Consider the following 25160-nt stretch of genomic DNA (forward strand, 5'->3'; position numbering starts at 1 on the left):
GCGATGGCCGTAATGTTTTTTTTTATTTTTTTTATTTTTTTTTTTTAAAGAATTGTGTAATAGAGAGAGAAGGATTATAAAGTTTCTGCAGAGTCATGGTGTGGTGAAGCGCGTAAAATCAACTGCGCAAAGTGTGGAAAAGATGTATTCACAAGGAACAATTCAGAACAGAGGCATAGCCCTACATACACTATTTTCAGTCGTAAAAGTGAGAAAGAAAGGGGGTGTAACACACGTGTATTAGCTGTGAAAGGTATTTTTTTAAAGCATCGAAATTAAGTGTTTTTGAAGATAAGAATAATTACAAATATTGTAAATGACCATTCTCTTTTATGCGTACCCCTACCCCCTTGTCGCTGACGTGCCTGCTCCCTACGCTGTCGCTCGGGCCCCTTGCTGTGCTTCTGCCCTGACTCGGTGAAATAGCGTTCTTGTTTTTTACTGGCCACCTAGCACAAGTTGTTTCGCTTTTTCTTTTAGAGCTCCTCATTTAGTGCATAGGGGGACGCGGTTGCTTAGTGGTAGAGCGTTCACCTCCGGTGCTTGGAGTCTCTGGTTCGATGCCAGCTCGCGCCGTGTCGACTTTGTGGTGAACAAACATCGTGCTCGTGGGTTTTCTCGGGGTTCTCCCGTTTTCCCCCACTTTCTTCATTTCACTCATTTCTCATTATCACCGTCTCCTTTTAGCCTAAGCGGCATAACCGTGGGACGTTAAACTTAAGGATTTTTCATTTAGTGCATGTTCTGCAAAAAGAAACCGGAAGATGCAAGAAATGCGTCAAAATTTGGTAGAACAGCCTGCTCGAGTATTGCCTAATTCTGTGTGCAGGTTTACTATTGGCGTGCCGCTCGAAATATTTGTTGAAAAATTATAATTCTTTCGCTAATTTTATTATTGTCTCTTAAATGATTTGCGGCAGGCGGATGTAAATATTTCACCTAGCATATATAAAATTCAAGGGGGCCATCAGACTAGATTTGCCGAAAAATTACAATTATTCTAGTATTGTATTGTATTCAGGGTTTGCCCAAGTGGGCCCAGCCCGGAAAAAAACACCGGGTTATTTCGGGTTGGACCCACCTGGATTTTTGAGATTTTCGTTAGTATATTATTGGTGCAATTAAGGTGATCACATTGGAAGTGATTCGTATCAGATTTTGGACTTTCCTTGGGTAAATTAGGTGCTTTCACGTTAAGGTATACAACATTCAAAGTAAGGCCTTTATAAAGTTCTGAATGCACTGAATGCATTTTAAAAAGCCGTACCTTAGATTGAGATAATTATAGAACAAATTAATGTATGGAATGTGCTTATATCCTATTTGAAGTAAAATATGCAATTTTATATTTTAGAAAATACTTTCCGTGAATAGTGTGCTCGCTTACTCGGCGACGCCGAAGGACATTATCCCCCATACATCTTATGGGTTTAGGGCCATAGGTGCTGGTAGTACTAGTAAATATGTAGTGTATTAATAAAACTATTAGTATTATTTTTTATAATCTTTGATGGTAACACTAGTATTCTTCAGTAGAGTTTGTTTTCCAACAACAGTTTAGTTATTTGTTGCTACTTTTCAAATAAGCTTTCTGTAGAATCAACACCAGCAATAGCGTAAAAATTCGTGTCAAATTTAAGAATCTTAATGCTCGGAGTTTGGAAGAGTGCGTAGGGGCGCGGTGGCTCAGTGGTAGAGCGTTCACCTCTGGTGCTTGGGGTCCCGGGTTCGATCCCAGCCCCCGCCAAGTGAACTTTGTGGTGGACAAACACCGTGCTCGTGGGTTTTCTCGGGGTTCTCCCGTTTCCTCCCACTTTCTTCATTCCACCATTTCACTCATCTCTCATCATCACCGTCTCCTTTAGCCTAACCGGCATAACCGTGGGACGTAAAACTTAAAGATTTCATTTCGAAGAGTGCGTAACGCTTACTATTTCAAGTGCTGCATTCAAACTTTGTACTAGTGGAAGTTTCGATGTACAGTAAAGAAAGCTTGCATTTTCGGAAAATAATAATAAACCTTCGTCGCGAAAGAATTGCTCGGGAAATTCCCGCAATTAAACGCACAAAGCATCGGAACTGAATACTTCAACAATAAAACTATTTGAAAAAAATGAAATGAAATCTTTCAGTTTTACGTCCCACAATTATGCCTGTTAGGCTAAAGGAGACCGTGATTATGAGAAATGAATGAAATGGTGGAATGAACCAAGTGAGAGGAAACGGAGGAACCCGAGAAAACTTACGAGCACGGTGTTTATCTACCAAGAAGTCGACACGGCGCGAGCTGGAATCGAACCAGGGATCCCAAGCACCGGAGGTGAACGCTCTATCACTGAGCCACCGCGTCCCTAATAAAATTGTTTATTTTACGCTGTAAGATATTTAGTTTAATTTAAGACATATTGAAACATTTACTTTATGAAGTTGAATTATACAGGGTGTTTCAAAACAACACCGACAACGTTTTTGAGATGATTCCTGACACCAAGATAAGACAAAAAGTATAGACCAACCTGGGTGCACAATTGCTTCCTTTCGGACTTGTAGGCTGCCGAAAATATGAAAAGATGAATTTTAAAGGTCTATAGCGCCAAAACTATGGGACCTACCGTAGTCATGTCGAGACTTCACTTAAAAACTGAGATGTGCACTCTCCAAAAATACACGTTTCAGAATCCTGCGGTACTCACGCAACAATTTTTATAGAGTTAGCCTTGCTACTGGCATATTATTTGGAGTGCTGGCCAACTACCTTTTGTTCATGTTTTCGGCAGCTTATAACTCCGAAAGGAAGCATTTGTTCACCTAGGTTGATCTATACTTTTTGTCTTACGTTGGTGTCAGGTATCACCTCCCAAAGCGGTGTCGGTGTTGTTTTGAAACACACTGCATATATGTTAATTGTTTTAAATTAATTTTCTGGGAGAACGGTCTTGCAACAAGTGCTCGGGAAATTCCCGTAATTGAACGCACAAAGTATCGGAAGTGGACTTCAACAATAGAACCATTTATTTTACGCTAGAAAATATTTAATTTTATTTAAGATATTTTGAAACATTTATTTTATAAAACATGAGTTATAGATTGATTTGTTCTAAATTAAATTAATATATTTGTTTTCAATTAATATATTTGGTGTTCATATTTGGCTAATGTCAGTGAGGGTATTAGGCTGATTCGTTCTATATTTGTTCGTTCGTCTGCCTGTACCACACGTACAGCAGGGTACCACTTTCCGTCTTTTAAGTTTAAATTTTCAGGGTACAAGTACGAGACAAACTAAATTTCATGTTCAGATTTTGGCGGCATACCAACCTAAAATTTCAAAATGGCGGATATCCACGTCGCAGTTTTCAGTTTTTCAAGTTGAAATTTTCAGAGTAGAAGCACAAGACACTCTAAATTAACTGTATATATTTTGGCGGCGATCCAACGTAAAATTTCAAAATGACAGTCATTTTTCAAAACAGCAGTGAATAGAAAATTGTTGCAAGTTGTGACAATCATAATCTTGAAATATAAATCACATTCTAACACTTTTACCCTAACGACATTGGAATATTTTTAAAAAAACCTCAATTAAACCCGAAAATACCCGAAAAACCCCATATGGGTCCAGGTGTGTTGGGCTTTTTCAAAAAAGTCAGGGTTTTTCAAACCCTGATTGTATTGTATTTATTTTCACACGTTTTCATACAAATTTTTCACAACGTGAACGTATGAGTTGGACACGTCACAAGAACATTGAATGTGTACATATTTATACATTTAAATCTACATCCAATAGTAAAATAGCGGCAATTTAAGTAAAAGAGGTACAATTTTTCATTATTCTAATTTACATACAACGATATAAAACAATATAACAGTTAATAAAGCATTACATTATACATATGCAAAAATATATATATACACTTTAATCCTTATTTACTACAGACATTTTTAATATAAGTGATTATAGATTTGCGAGATATTCTCCTACAGAATAGAAGCAGTGCTCGAATAGTTAGTACTTGATTGCTTTATTGAAGCCGGATGTTTTGTTTTTTAAAGTGGAAGGAAGCTTGTTATAAATATTCACTGCCATAGGAAATGTACTATTCTTATGCACTTTTAAACGTGAAGACTACATTAAGATCCGACGCTTGTTTTGTATTATGCATATGAATATCTGAGTTCAACCAGAAATTGCTTGTTATACCTATCTATATATCTTTTTTACAAATGTTAGAAGTTCATATATATATAAAGATGGAAGAGATAAGATTTCAAGAAATTTAAATAGAGGTTTAAAAAAAGTTCGAGAAGAACTACAGTGCCAAGAATAAAAAACAACCAAAAGTCATACTAGTAGTGCTTCTCTTGTAAATATAAAATACAGCTTCTGTACAATGTGTAGGAATACGGCGCCGGTGGAAAATAGTATCTTATACAGTTGTCTTTCATATGCACTTACGTATTTTATCCATCGTAAAGCATTTGTAATTATTTTACACTTGTAACGCTTCACTTATAAACCTAAAATACATGTATATTACTTAGAATTTAATTCTATCGCCTGCAGAAATTTATTTTTTATAAATGTGTCTTTTCATGCATAGTTTTGAATTTTACCTGCATATCTTCCAAAATGTGGTGCGTCGAAAGTAATCCAGCACCTAAAATTTAAAGGTCTGAGTGACGACTGACTGATCCTCGCACAAGACAAGCCGATTAATTTAAAAACTTGAAATTTCGACAGTACATAGGATTTGTGACGTATGGTACCACTAAGGAAGATTTTTTTGGAAATTCTACGTGAAAGAGGCGGGAAGTACTTTAATAAAGTGGCTATATCTCTGAATGTCTTAGGCTTAGATGCTTGAAGTTTTATTTGGACTTCTCATTTAAAATAATTTGATACGTTTTTAAGGGTTTTTTTATATTTTATTAAAAATGGGAAGATAAGAGGGGAAAATGAAAAACAGGGGATGGGTTTGCAATTATTATAATCAAATGTCGATATCCCGGAAGATTTGAAGGTTAGGAACATGGAGTTTGGAATTCGGACTCATCATTTAACATAATTAGACACGTATTTCAGTTTTTAATTATTATTATTATTATTATTATTATTATTATTATTATTATTATTATTATTATTATTATTATTATTATTATTATTTTGACACAACTTAGAATGGAAGAAATAGGGCGGATACGCGGAAAGGGGTGAAAAGCATTTTAATAAGATGGCCACATCTCCGAATCCCTTAAGCTTAGAAACTTGATGCTTTGTATTTAGGCTCCACATTCAAAATAATTTGCACGTGTTTCACTGATTTTTGATATTTTAGTAAAAATTTGAAGAAAAGAGGGGCAAAGGAAAAAAGTTTTGGTTTGAAGGTTAGAAACATGAACTTCTAATTTAAAATAATTAGATAAATAATTAAGCTTACTTATTTAAATATATGTCCTAGAAGGGAAGAAGAAGGGTGCTGACGGCGATGGAGGGAGAATGGAGGTGGTAAAAATTATGAAATGAAATGTAAATGAAATCTTTCAGTTTAACGTCCCACGATTATGTCTATAAGGCTAAGGGAGATTGGTGGTAAAAGTTAGTAGACACGTGTCCGAGAGTTTTTGAAAATTCCGTATATTAGAGTCAAAGAGACTCAATTGTTGGTCTGACAGTGAAGCGAGTACGTTTAGAACTAGTTGAAACGTTTAGAAAGTACGTAGTTCATCTCTGCTGCATGGGGTCCTTGGTTCGATCCCAGCTAGCGCCAAGCGGGCTTTGTGGTAGACAAACCGTGTGCATGTGTTTTCTCTTGGCTGTCCCGTTTCCTCCCACTTACTTTATTCCACTATTTCATTCATTTCTCATCATCAGCGTCTTCTCACCCTGGATGCATAAACGTGGGATGTTAAACTAAATGTTTCATTTCATCTTAATTTCCATGTACAAGTACCTGCTTCTTGAGTTATACATAATATTTTCAATCTGTGAACAATGCTAAACTAGTGTATTAATATAGGTTGCTGACGTTATAGTGCCTACAATTCTCCGCAGAATTTGATATTTATGAATTCTGATAGAACAACTTCGTGTAGGCTTTGCTTTGGAAGTAATTTGGAAATACGTGACTTGTTAAACAATGCATGCTGGAAAGTATCTCTCATCCATGTTCGCGAATAGTTTGTTTTCTCCATTACTACTCCCTGAATACAGCGTGGGTGTAAAGTCAGTTCTTATTTGTAACAATGAATATTTCTAAAACTAAACAAACTATCACAGTTTTATTTTCATCGAATGCATTATTAGAGTGCACCATTTGGTTATTAAGTTACATTTCAACCTATGCACCCGCATTTTCCACAACTTCTAAAATGTTAACAGTATCACACGCCAGCTAAGCTGATGCTAGTTTCTAGGATAATCTAGATTAAAAATAGGTATTGACTTTACAACCACCGTGTATATTCTGAAACTGTTAAATTATTCCTCGTCTTCCTGCTATTTTTTATAGATACATTGCTTTCATCAATTTCTAATTTACAACGGCAGGGTTGGCTGGTTTAAACAGCTGTGTTTTTTTTTTTTAAAAAACCAACAGGTTTAAACCAAAAAAGAAAAGAGAACGAAAAATGCTTTAAATCGTGTGAACTTCATGGTAACGTCTCCACATATCACACCATCTGCATTACGTTTATCTACTTCTCACCTTTTAATCAAGGGGTCCCGTGTTCAATTCTCGGTCGAACCACAACCCATCTTTCAAGTGTAAACCAAGTAGCGATTCGAGGTGTCCCTTTAAGCGAAAGTCTTCTCCGTGATAACTTTGATATTTCATAAGGATAAGCCTAAACATACGAAACGAAACCAAATTGTATATTTCTACTTGCCTGAATGGCTGTTGTTTTATAAATAAACCAAGGTTGCTTAAATATATTGATAGAAATTGGCAAAATGTATCAACTGCCTACGTAGCTTCTAACATCAGCTTGGATTCGACTTTGTTTTAATTTTGTTGAATGTTATCTACATAACAAATTTGTCATTTAATATGATACGTTGACCTTAAAATTTTACATACAAATACATTTAAACTAATAATAGGATTTTCCCAATGGCTAAGGCGGAAGTTTCACGATTTATATGTAATTCTGTAATGTTTTTACTTCTGTAACTACTTACCTTTTTGTCCTTCTGAAATGACTCTTGACAATTATATGAACAACTAGGCCTATGTAAAGATCAGTATAACGTATTTTTATCAGGAGTCCTTCGTGAGTGAGTCGACAATCTCACTTCTGACCAATTAGTCCCGGTTTCGTGTCGAAATGGACAATTTCTCTTGGATGTAAGCCGAGAAGCGGTTTGGATCCCCTTTCAGCATAATAACACCAAGACGAAACAAATTAATTTCTGTCCATATTTAATACAAATACATAGAGTAAATTATTTAAACAAAAAAAACTGTTTTTTTTCAATAAAAACCATGGTTTTTGCCAACCCTGTACAACTGCTTGAAAATTAGTATGCAACTTTTCTTTTATTGGAAAAATAAAACGTCAGTGCAAATATTAATTTTTGAGGATGCGCCAATTGCAACTGACTCTGTGACACTGTCGTCTAAAATCAATGTAATTTGTTTAAGGGCATCAATTGTATGCTCTAAATTTCCATTACTATTACTTGAGTGCTTAATGTGTATTTCATTACAGGTCTAGGAAATGAAAAACTGGGAGGTCACAGCTTAGAAGCCATCACAAGAAACATCATGAAAAAGACAAGTGCAATAGCTGAGCAATTTAGTTGGCACGGTGCAAAAGGAAAGAGCTTTCCTCGTTAATCACCAACGCAATAATAGGTAAGAAACTCTCCCTACTGTTCTTTAATCTCATTTTCAGAGTGGAAAAGAATATAGAAGTTGTCATTTGAAGAGGGATACACTATGTTTAAAATATTGTTTTTAAAAAAAACATTCTGGTGCCCTTTTTATTTTCTTCGCTTTAAATACTTACTATTCTGCCATGAATACTTCTCACAATCATCTTCCTGTAAACTTTATTTCCCAAAAGCATATACTGCAACCGCTGTTATAACCTTTGGAAATCCTTATTTTAGCAAAATGTGCAATTTTCCTGTCCTCAAGTGACACGTTACATTTAAGTGTCCGTAGAAGAGAGAGCTGAATATGTATAAAATATAGTTCATCCTTTTACTGAATTGTTCTGTCATGTTGGTAGTTTTCTTGAGCATTTCACGATTAATTCGTACATTATCAAAATTATTCATTTGTATAAGGCAAAGTAATATGCATGGCCTGCTCCGTGGCAAAGAAATCGAGCAAGGTAGCGGTCATCAAAGCCTTAGTAACCATCTCGGCATTCATCTGGTGCGACTGAGGGAAAAAGAATGATCGGGCCCAGATTTGAGATCGGAGCCTTCGGAATGAGACGCTAGTTCCTCATCAACTCAAATGCTGCCACATGTTTTCAAATTATTATTATTTTTAATATTAGGTTTAATATTTATAAGATGCTATACTTTTTAAAAATAAAAGTGCGACCGCTTCAACATGTAACAACGCCCGTAATTAAGCTACAGTCTGAGGTATGTCACTTTCAGCTTTAGCTGTTGTCTTCCTTGCCCTTTACATTTTCTTCAGGATGTTACTTTTGTAACACATTATTGTCTTCACAAGCTGCTGTAGGTCCTACACAAACATTTTAAATATTTTTGTAAGTTTAAGATGTAATAATTGATCTCTAATCATTCCCTGCTGTTATTATGTTATTAAACACTGCCTATTATTTTTATTTTCAGAAACTGCAACACGAGAGAAACGTAACTAACGATGAGATCGCGTAGATTATTGGGATTTAGCTTCAACATGCCATGCAGAGACGAACAAGAAAATCAGTTAAGAATTCAGCTGCAGTTCCACAGAACTTGAACTGACAATTCGCAGCGTCGAAATTAGAGTTAGTTGTGGTAATCAAAAGTGAGATTATACAGAAGCAAATAAGTATTAGCGTGTCAGTGACATAATTTTCTAGAACAAGTTTATCAAGTTAAAATGTGAATTTCTGATATTTGAGAAGATTGTTCTTAATGTATAGAAACAAATAATACGAGAAGCATGAAGATTCTGCTGAAGAGGATTTAAATAAATAAAGCCAGAATAGTGTACATTTATATTTTTATTTAACTACTAACCGATATATATGTATATTTATTATAGTGGACAGTGTAAATTATAACTACATAATGTTAGCTTGCTCTCATAATATTATTTTTTTTTCCCTCAAAATCTTATTTATGCACAGAATGTTTCTGGGTGTTCCACTGCTACTACTGGTTTGTGGCCACGCCGTATATGTATGTTGGGGTGTCTTATGTCATATTGCAAGGTTCAGACTGCAAATTAGTCTTCACAATCATCGCGTGCCAGTTTTCAAAGCGGCTATATTGGATTTATTATTTTTAAGATAGGAAAAGGATTGCCAACAATTGTTTCTTGAATTGGATGTCTAAACCTCATTTTTTTTTAATGGATCCAATACAGCCGCTTTCAAAACTGGCAGGCGACGATTGTGAACACACTGATATCCAGTTTGAATCTCGTAAGTCACATAAGACACCCCAACATATATGCACGGCGTGGCCACATACCAGTAGCACCAGTGGAACACCCAGAAACCATTTGTGTAAATAAGATTTTGAGTTAAAAAAATGCTTAAAATTATGAGAACAAGCTAACATTATGTAGTTACAATTTACACTGATTATTATTATTAAATTATTATTATTATTATTATTATTATTATTATTATTATTATTATTATTATTATTATTATTATTATTATTATTATTATTATTATTTCTGAGTCTGTGGGCCGCAATGGTTTCTCGTCATGAAGACAGAGTGAGGCAAAGGCGTCTAAGCAGGTAAAATTGGACAGAAGAATATTATGTTTTCTTCCAGCTGCTATGTCACAGTTTGGCCGCCTTGTTTTCAACCCGCTATTTGTTCCCAGCAAGAAGCCATTAGATATATATAGAGTGGCGCAAAAGGCCGGAGCCCATAGGCCAACTCGGTTACTATTGCAGATATGAAAACAAGGTAAGATATGTAAGGACATTTTTAAATTCCAGCAACACTTCTGTTTTTGTACTAGTGTACCGCTCAATAAAGAAAATGCGTTACCATACATCATGTTTGGCTACACGAATAAAAGAATGTGTGGTTTAAAATTAGCTACACCGAGAAGAATTGAAAGGAGACACAGTGAAGGATAAACATGCAAATGCAATATCTACGCCAGTGGCGTAGCAACCACGGTGTTGGGGGGGGGGGGGCGAGCAGATACAAAGGAAGCGAAATTGGGTCTTGCACTATATTTTTCATTGTGTCTTTCCGTTCCCTTTGGTCCAAATAATTTCAAACCACACTTTCTTTCATTCAGTGTTATCCAACAGTGGCAACGTTGTACTTCTCGTTACTATTGGGCGATATACTAATATAAATACAAAACTTGCTGCATTTTAAAAATTTCCTTCTATATCTTACCTTGTTTCCGTATCTGTAATAGTAACCGAGTTGGCCTATGGGCTTCGGGTTCTATCATGTACAGAAAATATTCCCTAAATATTTTGTCATGTACAGAAAATATTCCCTAAATATTTTGTCATGCACAGAAACTATTCTCTAAATATTTTCTGAGATGTACAAAAAATATTCACTAAATATATTTTGGCATATGTAGGAAAATATTGTCAATGTTACTGGTAAATAATTTTAAAATATTCCATGAGAAACATTTTAAAAACCATTCCGTTAACATTGTATAAAACGTTTCAAGTACATTTTCAGTAATGTTTGGAAATCGTACAGGAAATATTTTTTGGAAAACTTCTCTAACGGCGTATAAAATATTTCTAAAACGCTTTTGAGTATATTCAGAGAATGTTTACAGTATTATGTGGAAAATGTTTTCAACAACATATGGAATATATTTCCTTAAGGGAAGTAGGATACATTTTCTGAAGGAAAATGATGGCACGTTTTAGAAACGTTTTGAAAATATTTCATTGCTGTGTGGGCAATATCATCATCACCATCACCACCACCACCACACACACACATATGAAGCAAAACTCATTTGCACCCGCCATGAGAACACCCAAATAACTCGAATCATAACTAGGTTAAACCTTCAAACTTCGGAATTCCAGCTTCAGCGGTTAATATCGGGGCCAGACAGCAGCATAACATTCACAATGCAAGTGGCTAGCATCTTCAGTTAATTTAGTAGGACTCGTTTGAGGAATAAAGTTCGGTGCACATGTCATCCATCGGAGGTGATTAAACCAATGAGTCCAGTAAGAGAAACACGTTTTCTCTGTCCTCGTGTAAACATGTTGTTGACGACGATAGTGGCTGGGAAAGAACACATACGAAAGTTGTGTTACAGGAAAATGCCAAAAGCTAGGAATCAAGAGACGAAGGGGAATTCTGTTAGAACTTTTGTGACCACCTTAATATATACTGCAGTCCAATCAATGAGGAGAGTGTAGAGGATATGGTCTCAAACAGAATTGACTTCAGGACTGTATGCGGAGAGCCTGAGGAGAGAGGACGCCTAGCGCGCGGCAACTGTTTGATTGCGATTCCATACGCTTTCATCGTGGCTTCAAGTCGCCCCGGTACTCCCTCGTCCAACGACGGTCTCTTCTGTTCGTGCCTATCGGATCACCATATCCTAACGTGTCCCCTGGCTACATCTGTTCAGCCTTCACCAGGGACTCTCGCAGCAGCTTCGGCTTTATCTTCGCTCAGTCGACCAGTTGGTTCTACTCCGCCTGTAGCTCGTCGAGCTCTCTTCCCGATACTTCGTCGCCCGGCAGCTCCACCCGCACCACAAGTCGCTTCCATGTCGCAGCATGATTCGGACAACACTGAGAAGGATCCAGATCCTGCCATCGAGCTGGTCAATGGTGTCCGCGCTTTGGCCGATGCCGTACGGCTTCTCCAGCAGCAGCAACAGCAGCAGCCCCAACAGCCGCTCCAGCAACCTACGGCCGCTGACTTTGACCTCCCAGCGGCCATCACATTTCTTCAATCTCGCCTGGACATCAACAATTTGGGTCATCGAGACTACGCGGAAGCCAGAGAACTCACCATGTTATATCCTTTCTACAATCAACTTGCTCCAGCGGACCAGACCTTCTTCAAAGAACGGGTTCGCCTCCTTGTCATCGCCATACAATTTGACTGGCGCACAGCAGCCGCTAACGCAAACTGCGTTCCTGTTCCAGGACTGGTGGTGCATCATCCCCCGGCTCTTTTTCGCCAGCCGGCCTCCACCTCCACGCAGAAGAAAACGCAAAAGAAGAAGACTGGTTCATCGGCTAGCGCCTCAACCTCCAGACAGTGATGAACCGGACCCGCCAATCTTCGATTTCTGGGCCCCTCTTCCCATCCCAGATGCTCCCTTAGATCCGGTCGCAGATGCTTTGGAAGACCAACCTATTGTTCCCATGGAACCCTTTGATCCGCTTGCCGATCTGGTGCTCGACCTCGACTTACAACCGGAAGACATCCAGTGGCCCCCCGCGGATCCACGCCTGCTCTTCCTTTATTTAGCCGAGCAACGCGGCCTGGACATACGTCGCCACCTTGACATTCATGAACCTGTTGCCGCTTTGCCTCCAGACTGGGACTTCTGGCGAGCCATTCTGCATAACCTCAGTGAAGTGTCTCCTGAAGAGGATCAACAGGATGACCCGCAAGATCAAGACAGTGACAGTGATTCCTCCTACACTTCGGAGGACCAACCTCCTGCATCTAATTTAGTGAGTGTGCAAACAAGAATGATAGTGGCGTCTAGTGCTTCCTTTCCGCTACCTGGCAACTACTGCTGTGCTCAACCGGTGCATCATACTCCGCCTACTAGTGTTCAGTGTGTTCGTCGGCGTACTCCTCTGTGTTACGCCCCAGTTATTCGGGCTTTGTGTTTCTAGGTGAGAGGGGTGTAGGAGAGTGCGGAGATAACTTTTTTCGCTCATATTTTGAAAACTGTGGGTCGTAGCAAAAAAGGTATTATATTCAAAATGAAAACTGGCAGAACTTCCTACAAGATTGTTTCTACTCCTTTTTTCCTGTTTGCAATAGTTTTCAAGATATCCGCCTGAGAAAATCGAAAATTTTCGAGAAACACCTTTCCCACCTCGCTTTTTCCGGCAAACTCTTGTCTTCTAGCGCCTCAGTCTTTAGTTTTACAGCCAAGTCCCCAGAGAAGAAGATGTAGAGCATTAAGTTTTCTTTAAAATGAGTTACTATTTAATGCTGTATCTTTAAGTAACCGGAATTTATAGCAATATCAAATGTTCGGGTATATTTGGAGATTCCGAAAGGAAACTTGATTTCTTTGTATGTATGATGTTGTGTTATGTATTTACACTTTGAAGCTTGGATAGAATGTACTTGTATAATAAAGAATTATTTATGAAAATAGCATTTATGATAAACCAAATCACATTACGGTAAGTACAGTACGTGTAATGGTAAAATGTCTACTGTAAATTTCAGGTACCTTAATGAAAATGTGGAAAATTATTGTAAACAAAAAAAAGTACAAGAATTTTGTCATTTTGGCTTTACTGAAGTGGGAGGGTTCGGCAATTGAGTCAGCAGGTACCTCATGCTCCTCATCTTCATCTATGTTTTCTTTACCTCAGTTTCCATATCTTCAGTGGATGTGATTAGGAACTCTATCTCTTCACTGAACATGGGGACGCCGCTGAGGCAGTTCCCCTGATGGTTTTGTCATAGATAGGAACAATTCATTGAGGCTTTTCTGTAACAATTTTCGCCACTGCTATAGCCCTGATGCACCGACAGAACATCATTTTCAACGATTTTTAGTGCTCTGAATTCTTACAGAGGAGCGTCGTGGTTGTCTGTCTTGTGCTCCCATCCCTTAAGGACGTAGCTCGTTTTCTAACTTGAGTTGGACCTGGTGATACTTTCTAAAAGTATGCTTTTAAATGATTAGATGTCAGGTTTGGTGTTTATTACACTTTACTCAAAACTCGTAACAGTAGAGAATAAGGGACCTTTCCTTTCCTGGAGTGCCATACCATCTCAAGATGTCTTTGTGTCCAATTTCCCCAAACTCAGCTTGTGATCACGAGAAGTTGCATAAGACTTCAGGTGCTTTGGAAAGTGTTTCTGGTAAAGTTTGATGGAAGCAACGTTACTTTTTCACAATGCTTAAGAGTCTTAAATTAAAATACCGCTAATTTTACAGTAAATATGTGATATCTTCAAATAGATAAAAGAGAATCGAAATGTGGAAAAAGAACGCCCTAGACAATATTATTTTACATGAGATACCGTTATCACGACTCACTTATCTGTTTTCGATTTCGAGCCATTTTGAAAATCGGCATTTATTTTCGCGTTTCTAAACAGCTGAAAACGGAAAGCCGCTAGGTGACTTGTGATAACGGTATCTCACGCAAAATAATATTGTCTAGGGCGCTCTTGTTCCATATTTAAATATCTTTTATCTATTTGAAGATATCACATAATTACTGTAAATAGCGGTATTTTAATTTCGCCGGGATGAAGACTCTTAAGACGTTATGTCACAGCCTGTGAAGGCAGATAGTAAAAGAACGTCCTCCAGTCCGAGTTGTTGAGTCTGTTGAGTACAGTGTACGTTACTTTTGACTTTTCTCCAGGATTGCGCTCACCTCCACATGTGAGACCTGGGGTGACTTTATCAACAATAATTTTGCAAAATGGGCAAAAAGCTGGAAGCCATGTTTTTCGTCTCAAATTCGAATATATAAAACCACTCTCTAGGAAATAATTATTTTAAAATGCTATTGTACTCGTATATACGTTAGCACAAAAGAGAGTTTGTTTGCAAAATTGTTAAAATATATTTTTTTGTCGAAATTCACTGACTTTAGACTATATGCGCAAACTTTAAATGTGCCCTTGTAATTTTCAAAATATGCTTACTATTATTAAACAACTAAAATAAGTTATTTCATACTATTCGAAGTCGGAAAAATTAATCTTTAAAATTTGAACGTTAAGACAATAACTAATGTTTTCTGTGATTTTTAAAAGCTTTAGGCCTTTGCAGGAAATGAAGCAAAAATATAGGATCATTTTTCAATTATTTTCCGTACACACCTTTGGTGTGGGAGACCCGGCTTCGATTCCCGGCGGGAGCTCATGTGGTTCGGATTCCACGTTAATCAATAGGTCCCGTCTCATCTAGTCTCGCTGTTGAAAGGGACATTAAACCCAAAATCAACTCAACTCTCAATTATTTTCCCTTTATATATAAGCATAATTATGAATACGCAACTTTTCCGCACTATTAGAATTCAGTATTCTACAACTAACCTTTTTCTCAGAGTAGAACAATGATAATAGGTATTATTTCTGTAAATACTATTATATACTACATGCTGTACAATTCAATCTGACCTGCTACATGGTAACTCAATAACCAATCAGCCTGGAGGCGCCTTTAATTTCGACATTCAACAAATGGTATGAGAAACAATTAAATTAAACATGTTGTGTGGCACGGAAGAAAAAGTTTTGTCAATCATTTTCGATTAACTAAATAAATTGAGTCATCAATTCACTTAACTGATGTTCAACATTTTTATGTTTCCAAGTACAAAGTATACCGTATAACTGTTGTGTTTGTGTTTTTTGTAAATACAAAATGTAATTATTCTTATTTACCTGCAAGCCTTTGATTTTCCTATTAAACAAAAGCGTTGTTTAATTTTGTATTTTCTGTATGGATTTAGTTCATATGGCAGAGAAACGAATATTTGATGTAATGAATTGTGCCAACAATATTATTCATCTGTGTAAGAAATCCTATCATAGTCTTCGCAGTTGGAAGTTGCGAATCAGGTAATGAGTGCAAAAGTACTCTTTTTACGAACAAATTATGTCTCAATGCGTTAAAAAAAGGCTTTCTTATTCCCACCATATCGGAATAACTAAAGAGTTGATTTGAGTTGATTTTGAGTTTAACGTTCCGTTCAGCAGCGAGGCTATATGAGACGTGGACCTACTGATTAACGTGAAATCCGAACCACATGAGCTCCCGCCGGAAAACGAACCCGTGTCTCCCACGCCAAAGGCGCGTACGCGAACCGCTTAGCCACAAAGGAGCTCGAAATAGCTAACTAAAGAAAATGAATGAAATCTTCGAGTTTTACGTCCCACGGATATGCCGGTTAGGCTAAAGGAGACGGTGATGATGAGAAATGAATGAAATGGTGGAATGAAGGAAGTGGGAGGAAACGGGAGAACCCGAGAAAACCCACGCACACGGTATTTGTCCACCACAAAGTTCACTTGGCAGGGGCTGGGATCGAACCCGGGACCCCAAGCACCAGAGGTGAACGCTCTACCACTGAGCCACTGCGGCCCTATGAATAACTAAAGAATTTGAAGCCAAAGTATAATTACTACTATTCTGAAATAAGAAAATAAAGCTATCCTACGCCTCATTCCATATAAACCGTCACAAAATTTGCGTAGCTCAAGGAAATGCAAAACAAGAAATAAGCAACCATAACTGCTATACTAGCGCTTTACCTATACCTATGATAAAACTGATTGTAACAGTTGTCAAGGCTTTTGTCTTCTGTGAACATCCTATACAGAAGAAAATGGAACAATTATTCCATTTTCTGAAACTGTTACAAATCTCGGGGTAATAATAGATCAATCTCTTGAGTGGAAACCTCACATTAACGCTGTATGTAAGAAAGCGCTCTGGTCTTTTCATTCACTCACTAGACTAAAGAAAATTCTACCCACTGAAACAAAGCTACTACTTGTAAAATCTCTAATATTCCTCACCTTGAATATTGTGATGTAGCTCTATCAGACTTAAATGAAGAAATGAAGAATTAGCGTATCGTTTGCAACGTATCCAAAATGCCTGTATACGATTTGCTTATGATCTCAAACGATCAAATCATTTAACTCCATACTACAGAAAGCTAAGCCTTTTGAAACTTGCCGATAGACATTATTTGCATCGACTCACACTTCTCTTTAAGGCTTTGTGGTTTGAACAACTTTCTTACTTATTTCAACGTTTGCAACCACTAAATGCTCACCACGATCACAATACAAGATCAGGTGTAAATAAACTCCTTTCTCTTCCTCTACATTCATCAAAATTCTACTCGAATGCGTTTTTCGCATCCACTATCCGTGCATGGAATGACCTCCCATTTAATACAAGGCAATCACAGACAATCAATCTATTTAAGAAGTCGGTTGAACAGACCCTCCATAAGTCTATCAAGGCTTACTAACATCTGAAAAAATGCTGATTTTTATTGTTCCTATACCTTTTATTTGTTCTTTTTGTACACTAAATGAATGTGACTATATTATGTGGTTATTTGTTATAATCCATGTGTGCATGTGATGCGATGCGTGTGTGTATGTGTGATTAGGGATGTTTCATATATTTTATTATTATTATTCTATTACTAATCATGATCATTGCATGGTCAAATGGGAGACAAGGCATGATTAGCCTTAACTTCGCCATGTATAGGGATACGCACGAGACGAGTCGAGACAGGATTTTCCTGACAAAATTCGAGTCGAGACACGGCTCTTCCAATAGAGAAGTATACATTTTTCGAGTCGAGACATCACTTGTACAGCATATTTTCGAGACGAGACAGCCGCAAATCTTGTCTCGTGCGCATCCCTAGCCATGTAAAATAAGACTAAATAATAAATAAATAAATAAATAAATATAAAATCCTATCAAACATTCTGTTAGCAAGATTGACCCCATACGTAGATGAAATTATTGGAAATTATCAGTGTGGAGATTTAGGCAAATTCGATCATCTATCGACCAAATATTTACCATTCGGCAGTACACTCGGAAAGAAATGCGAACACAATATCCCAGTTAGTGATGTGAGGTGGAAAATTTTCCGCGGAAAATTTTCCGCTATATTTTTCCGGAAAATTTTCAGTTCTAAAAAAATATCAGTAATCAAGTAAGAATTTCTCAGTAATCATGAAATGGATTGAATTCATGTATAGAAATGTTGAAAAGTGAAAGATCGTTTAAAGAATATGAAAATTTTCATGGCTCGGACAATTTTCAATACTATGTAGGAACAAGTTAAACCATTTTTCATGAATCGAAATATTTTCTGCCTTATATGGAAAAGTTAAAGAACTTTTTATGCGTCGGAAAGCTTTCATCATTTTGAAGCAAAAAGTAAAACAACTTTTTTGTGAATCGGAAAGTTTTATTGCTCTGTAGAAACAAGTGAAAGGAATTTTCATAGATCGGAAAATTTTCATCACGATGTAGAAACAAGTGGAAAACACTTTTAATAAGCCGGACAATTTTGAATATGTATAGTGATGTTACGTGGAAAATTTTCCACTATATTTAACTACACATAGAGCTACAAAATTGAATTTCAGTAGAGGAAAGTTAATCAGCAACAAATTATAATTTTCCAATTAGCTTTCGGGAACCGGAAAATTTTCTATTTAAAGTTGGAAAATAAAATTTTACACAGTGTTTCTCTCTCTCTCTTGTTCTGCGTGTTCCTTCGTTGCTAAGCGGTTAGCATACGCGCCTTTGGCATGGAAAACCTGGCTTCGATTCCCAACGGAAGCTCATGTAGTTCGGATTTCACGTTAATCAGTTGTCCCGTCTTATATAGTCTCGCTGCTGAAAGGGACGTTAAACTCAAAATCAACTTAATTCAACTCCTCTCTCTCTCTCTCTCTCTCTCTCTCTCTCTCTCTCTCTGTGTGTGTGTGTGCATGCAAAGTGCAGAGAACACACATCAGGTTCGTAGAATACAAATATCCCATTCTATTATTTAAAATTTCAATTTATTAAAAGTCATGAATATTTTCCGATTCATAAAAACATACTCCACTTATTCTTTCGATTCATAAAAAATTGTTTCACTTGTTCCTACATAGTACTGAAAATTGTCTAAGCCATGAACATTTTCAGATTCTTTAAACGATCTTTCACTTTTTAACATTTCTATATATGATTTCAATCAATTTTATGTTTGCTGAGGAATTATTACTTGATTACTGATATTATTTAGAACGGAAAATTTTCCGGAAAAATATAGAAGAAAATTTTCCACCTAACATCACGGCTAAACAAGGATGTAGGAACAAGTGGAGTATGTTTTTACGAATCGGAAAATTTTCCGTTTCAAAATTTCCCGGAAAATTTTCATCACTGTACAGAAGAGAGAATTTTTCGATTCATGAAAAATTGTTCCACTTGTTCCTACATAGTACTAAAAATTGTCTAAGATATGAACATTTTCAGATTCTTTAAACGATCTTTCACTTTTTAACATTTCTATATATGAATTCAATCAATTTTATGAATACTGACGAATTGTTACTTGATCACTGATATTTGTTAAGAACGGAAAACTTTCCGGAAAAGTATAGAAGAAAATTCTCCACCTCACATCACAGCTAAACAACGATGTAGGAATAAGTGGAGTATGTTTTTATGAATCGGAAAATTTTCAGCACTGTACAGGAGAGAGAAGTTTTCGATTTATGAAAAATTTGAAAATTGTCTAAGCTATGAAAATTTTCAGATTCTTTAAACGATCTTTCACTTTTTAACATTTCTATATATGAATTCAATCAATTTATGAATACTGACGAATTGTCTAAGCTATGAAAATTTTCAGATTCTTTAAACGATCTTTCACTTTTTAACATTTCTATATATGAATGCAATCAATTTTATGAATACTGACGAATTGTTACTTAATCACTGATATTTATTAAGAACGGAAAATTTTCCGGATAAAGATAGAAGCAAATTTTCCACCAAACATCTCGACTAAACAACAATGTAGGAATAAGTGGAGTATGTTTTTATGAATCGGAAAATTTTCAGCACTGTACATGAGAGAGAATTTTTCGGTTCATGAAAAATTTGAAAATTGTCTAAGCTATGAAAATTTTCAGATTCTTTAAACGACCTTTCACTTTTTAACATTTCTATATATGAATTCAATCAATTTTATGAATACTGACGAATTGTTACTTAATCACTGATATTTGTTAAGAACGGAAAATTTTCCGGAAAAACATAGAAGAAAATTTTCCACCTCACATCTCGACTAAATAACGATGTAGGAATAAGTGGAGTATGTTTTTATGAATCGGAAAATTTTCCCGGAAAATCTTCTGGAAAATTTTCCGGAAAATTTTCATCACTGATCCCAGTACATCAACTATTTATTGATTTGAGAGACAGTTATGACTTGGTTAGAAGAGAAACATTGTACAACATTCTTACATAATTTGGAATTTCGAAAGAAGCTAATTCGATTAATGAAGATGTGTTTAAATGAATCCGAAAGTGAAGTCTGAATAGGAAAATACTTATTTACGAGCTTTTACGTTGAAACAAGGAGACAAGTTGTCGTCATTATTATTTAACTTTGTTCTTGAGTACTCTAAAAGGAAAATCAAAGATAGCAACCAGGCCCCTAGAGCAGAATGGTATTCACCAAGTTATGGCGTATGCAGATGTAAATTTAATAGGAGACGATAGAATAATAGAAAGAAATGCAGAGGTTTTATTAAACGCTTGAACAGACATAAGTTTAGAAGTAAAAGCTGAGAAAACTTAATACTTAATTTGCCGGAATCATATTACTACAAATTATGAATACGTCAAAATATCAAACAATACTTTCGACAAAGCGAATACTTCCAAATATCTAGGATCAATATTAACAGACCAAAACTATATTTATGACGAAATTAAATGACGACTTAGAGCAGGAAATTCGTGCTATTATTATTCAGTAAAAACCTTTTGTCTTCACGAATTTTGTTGAGGAATTTGAAGCTTAAAATATGCGTATAAGATGATAATCATGTCTGTTGTGTAGTATGGTTGCGAAACATGGTCGCTTACAATGAGGAAAGAACAAAGACCGAAAGTTTTTGGGAACAAGATCCTGAAACGAATATTCGGATCCAAGAAGAACGGGAATGGGAAATGGCGGATACGTCATTACGAGGAACTACATAATTTATACGGTTTACCAAACATTATTAGGGTCATCAGGTCTAGAAAGCTCAGGTGGGTAGGTCGTGTAGTCAGAGTGGAAGAAAGTAGAAACCAAGGATGTTATAAAATAGAGGATATACAGATGGTGATCAGAAAAATGGAAACACCTGTAGTTGACAACACGTCAGATGTATGGGTTGGCAGTGGTGTCGTGGCGCCCGCAGCGCCGGACCGCTGCTGGTGGTGTGTTAGGTCGGTTTAAATACTACGTCAGGCGCAGTGGAACAGCAGTGTCCAGTGGCTGCAGCAGACGGAGGTAGTGTAAAATGGGAGACCTCTCAGATTTGCAAAGAGGGCAAATTGTTGGTGCGTGGTTATGTGGAGTGAGTGTGACGGCAGTGGCTACTGTGTTAGGTGTGTCGCGTGGGACAGTGTCGAAGATGATGACGGCCTACACAACAAACGGGAAAACCACATCGGTGAAGCGGAACAGTGGGCGGAAGAAAATCATGAGTGACAGGGCACGCCGGGTATTAAAGCGCATTGTCACGCAGAACCGTCGTGCCACTGCTGATCAAGTGACGGAGGAATTCAATCAACACCTCCTCCACCCTGTTTCGATAATCACAGTCCGCCGCGAATTATATGACATGAACTTTCGGGGTCGTGTTGCACGGGTCAAACCGCTCATCAGGGACCATAACGCTTTCGCACGCCGCGAATGGTGCCGCGACCATGCAACTTGGACCGTTGATCACTGGAAACGTGTGATATGGTCGGATGAGTCATCCTTCAACCTATTCCCAACCACGGGCCTTGTTTATGTGTGGAGAACGCCCAAAAAAGCTTATGATCTGCAGTGTCTCCGCCCAACTGTGAAACATGGCGGCGGCTCGGTGATGCTGTGGGCCGCCATATCATGGTTTTATTGGGTCCTGTGGTCACACTTAGCGGACGAATCACTGCCAACGATTATGTCACAATTTTAGGAGACCACTTGCATCCTATGGTCCGGATGTTGTTCACGGACAATGACGCCATCTTCCAGGATGATAATGCACCCATTCACACAGCTGGCGTTGTTGCAGCGTGGTTTGAGGAACATCGGGATGAAGTTCAACACCTCCCCTGACCCGCCCAATCCCCAGATCTCAACATAATTGAACATCTGTGGTCCGTCTTGGAAACACGTCTCCGGCGACGATTTCCACCTCCATCCTCTCTCACAGAAATGGCCGATGCCCTGCACGAGGAATGGTGTAAAATTCCACTTGCTACCATTCACGAACTCTATGCCTCCATCCCACGTCGCATCAAGGCTGTTCTTAAGGTGAAAGGTGGCCCGACACCATATTAATCTGGTAAGTTGCAATTTCGTTCAGGTGTTTCCATTTTTCTGGTCACTATCTGTATGTATATCCTCATCTGCCCATATGTATCGTCATCGTATTAAACCAATAAAGCCAAAAAACAATCGAGCATCGGCACGTCTGATTGGCTACTCTCGTTTCCGCCATCGTCTGATTAGCTACTTTAGTTTCAGACGATGGCGGAACGCTTTCAAGGATTTCACTAGAAATCTAATCAGAAAATGACCATCAGGAAGGCTTAGGTACAGATGGGAGGGCAATATTAAGATGGATCTCGCAGAAATAGGAATGCAAAGTAGAAATTGGATCCAATTTACTAAGAACAGAAGTAAATGGGGATTTGTGTCCTATTTTCGAAGAAAAACGAAACGCATCAAACTCATCTGACCGGAACCAAACTTCACGTGGTGTGGACTATGATTTCCTATATAAGTGGGTTTTGGCTTACTCCAAGTTATGAGCGGTTCAATTATGAAAAATATTTTCGTAAACAAAAGTCATACAGTAAACTAACCCAATATTCATCAAATTTGGTCTGATGGTAGACTATGACCTTCTCTATAAGCGCGTGAAATATTATGTTCTGTGTGTTTTTATTCCCGAGCTATAGGGATGAAATGTTGGGTCACATTTTTGGAAGAAACAAATAATCAAGCTAATTCATCCGATCTGAATCAAACTCGGGATCGTGATCTGACCTGACCTGGTAGATAAGCGCCTGAAATATTTGGTCTAGGAATTAATTCGTGCGGTTTTACAAAAGATGGCGTAACTAGCTTATTGTCCCATAGTTTCGTTGATCCATACATGCGTTGAAAACTACTGTCATTGAGCATCTTGTTTAGTATATGTCAGTTGCTTGAAGCAGAAACAACAACATTTTTTCTTCAACTGAAAATGGCGCATTTTGTGCCTGATAAAGTGTTTTTGCGGGGAGTTATTCTTCATTGCTTTAACATGAAGAAAAGTGCTACCGCAAGTCATCATATTTTAGTGGAAGTGTTTGGTGACCATGCTCTAGCTGAGCGAACGTGTCAGAAGTGGTTTGCACGTTTTAAAGGTGGTGATTTCAGCTTGGAAGACCAAAAGCAATTTGGACAGCCAAAAGAATTTGAAGATGAAGAATTGAGAGCATTGCTTGATCAGGATTCGTGTCAAACGCAGGACGAACTTGCAGAAGCATTTGGAGTTGAGCAAACAACAGTTTCCAAACGTCTCAAAGCCATAGGAATGATTCAAAAGATGTCTTATTGGGTTTCACATGAATTGAAAAGAAAGACGTTGAAAGAAGAAAAACCGTTTGCGAATTGCTGCTTCAAAGACAGAAAAGGAAGGGATTTTTCCATCGAATTGTAACTGGTGATGAGAAGTGGATTCATTACGAGAATCCTAAACGAAAAAAGGCCTGGGTGAAGCAAGGTGAACCAGGTCCTTCACAACCGAAACGAGATATTCATTGTGCAAAGGTTATGCTGTATATATGGTGGGATTTGAAACGTGTGGTGTACTATGAACTTCTGAAACTTGGTGAAACTATTAATGGACACCGCTATCGACAACAATTAATGCGTTTGAAGCAAGCTCTGGCCTGAAAACGACCAGAATGGAATAACAGGCATAATAAACTTATTTATCCAAATGATAACGCTCGACCACATGTCGCAAAACCGGTCAAAACCTATTTGGAAAATGTCGGATGGAAAGTGTTACTCCACCCGCGATATTCACCAGACACTGCTCCGTCTGACTACTACTTGATCGATTGCATGAATAACGATTTGATTGGACAGCGGTTCACTTCTTCAGAAAATATCGAAAAATGGATCTTTGATTAGATTGCGTCAAAAGATGAGGAATTCTTTCGACACGGAATCCGTAAATTACCTGAAAGATGGGAGAAAGTAGTGGCTAGCGATGGACAATATTTTTGTTAACGTATTCATTTACTTTGTTTTTGAAATAAAGCTTCAATTTTTATTAAAAACCGCACGAATTAAATCCTAGACCAAATATTATGATGCCTAGATTTTGGTTTCTAAGTTATGCAAAAAAAAAAAAAAAGCTTTAAATCAATATTTTAGGCATAATGAAATCGTAATAAAAATTCGAGGTCAGTCTTCCACAAAAATAATTAAATGAAATTCATTTTTTTTTTCACGATTATGCATATTTTACTAGTGCGTATCAATTTTAATTTATACAATGTATATCAATTTTTTAAGTTTTTCTCTAAGTTACTAAGTAACGCAATAGTCTTTGGAACCTGGAGGTTCAATGCCGCGTTTACAAAAGCTCTGAATTTACTTCTGTCCTTAGCCAAATGAATCCAGTGTCTACTTTATATTCCTATTTCTGCGAGATCCATCTTAATGTTGTCCTCCCATTTACGAATAGGTCTTCCCAATGGTCATTTTCCGATTGGATTTTCAGTTAAAATTTTGAAAACGTTTCTACTTTCTTCCATCGTAGCTACATGACCTGCCCACCTAAGACTGCTAGACTTGATGACCCTAACAATGTTGGATAAACCGTATAAATTATGTAGTTCCTCGTTATGAAGATTCCGCCATTCCCCGTTCCCGTTCCTCTTGGGTCCGAATATTCGTCTCAGGATCTTGTTCTCAAACAGAAGCGTCATTTCAGACTTCTCTTGAGGGGGGCTAGAGAACCAGC

This window comes from Thermobia domestica, chromosome 1 (genome assembly GCF_964235325.1).
Source record: "Thermobia domestica chromosome 1, izTheDome1.hap1.1, whole genome shotgun sequence".
NCBI classification, from domain to species: domain Eukaryota; kingdom Metazoa; phylum Arthropoda; class Insecta; order Zygentoma; family Lepismatidae; genus Thermobia; species Thermobia domestica.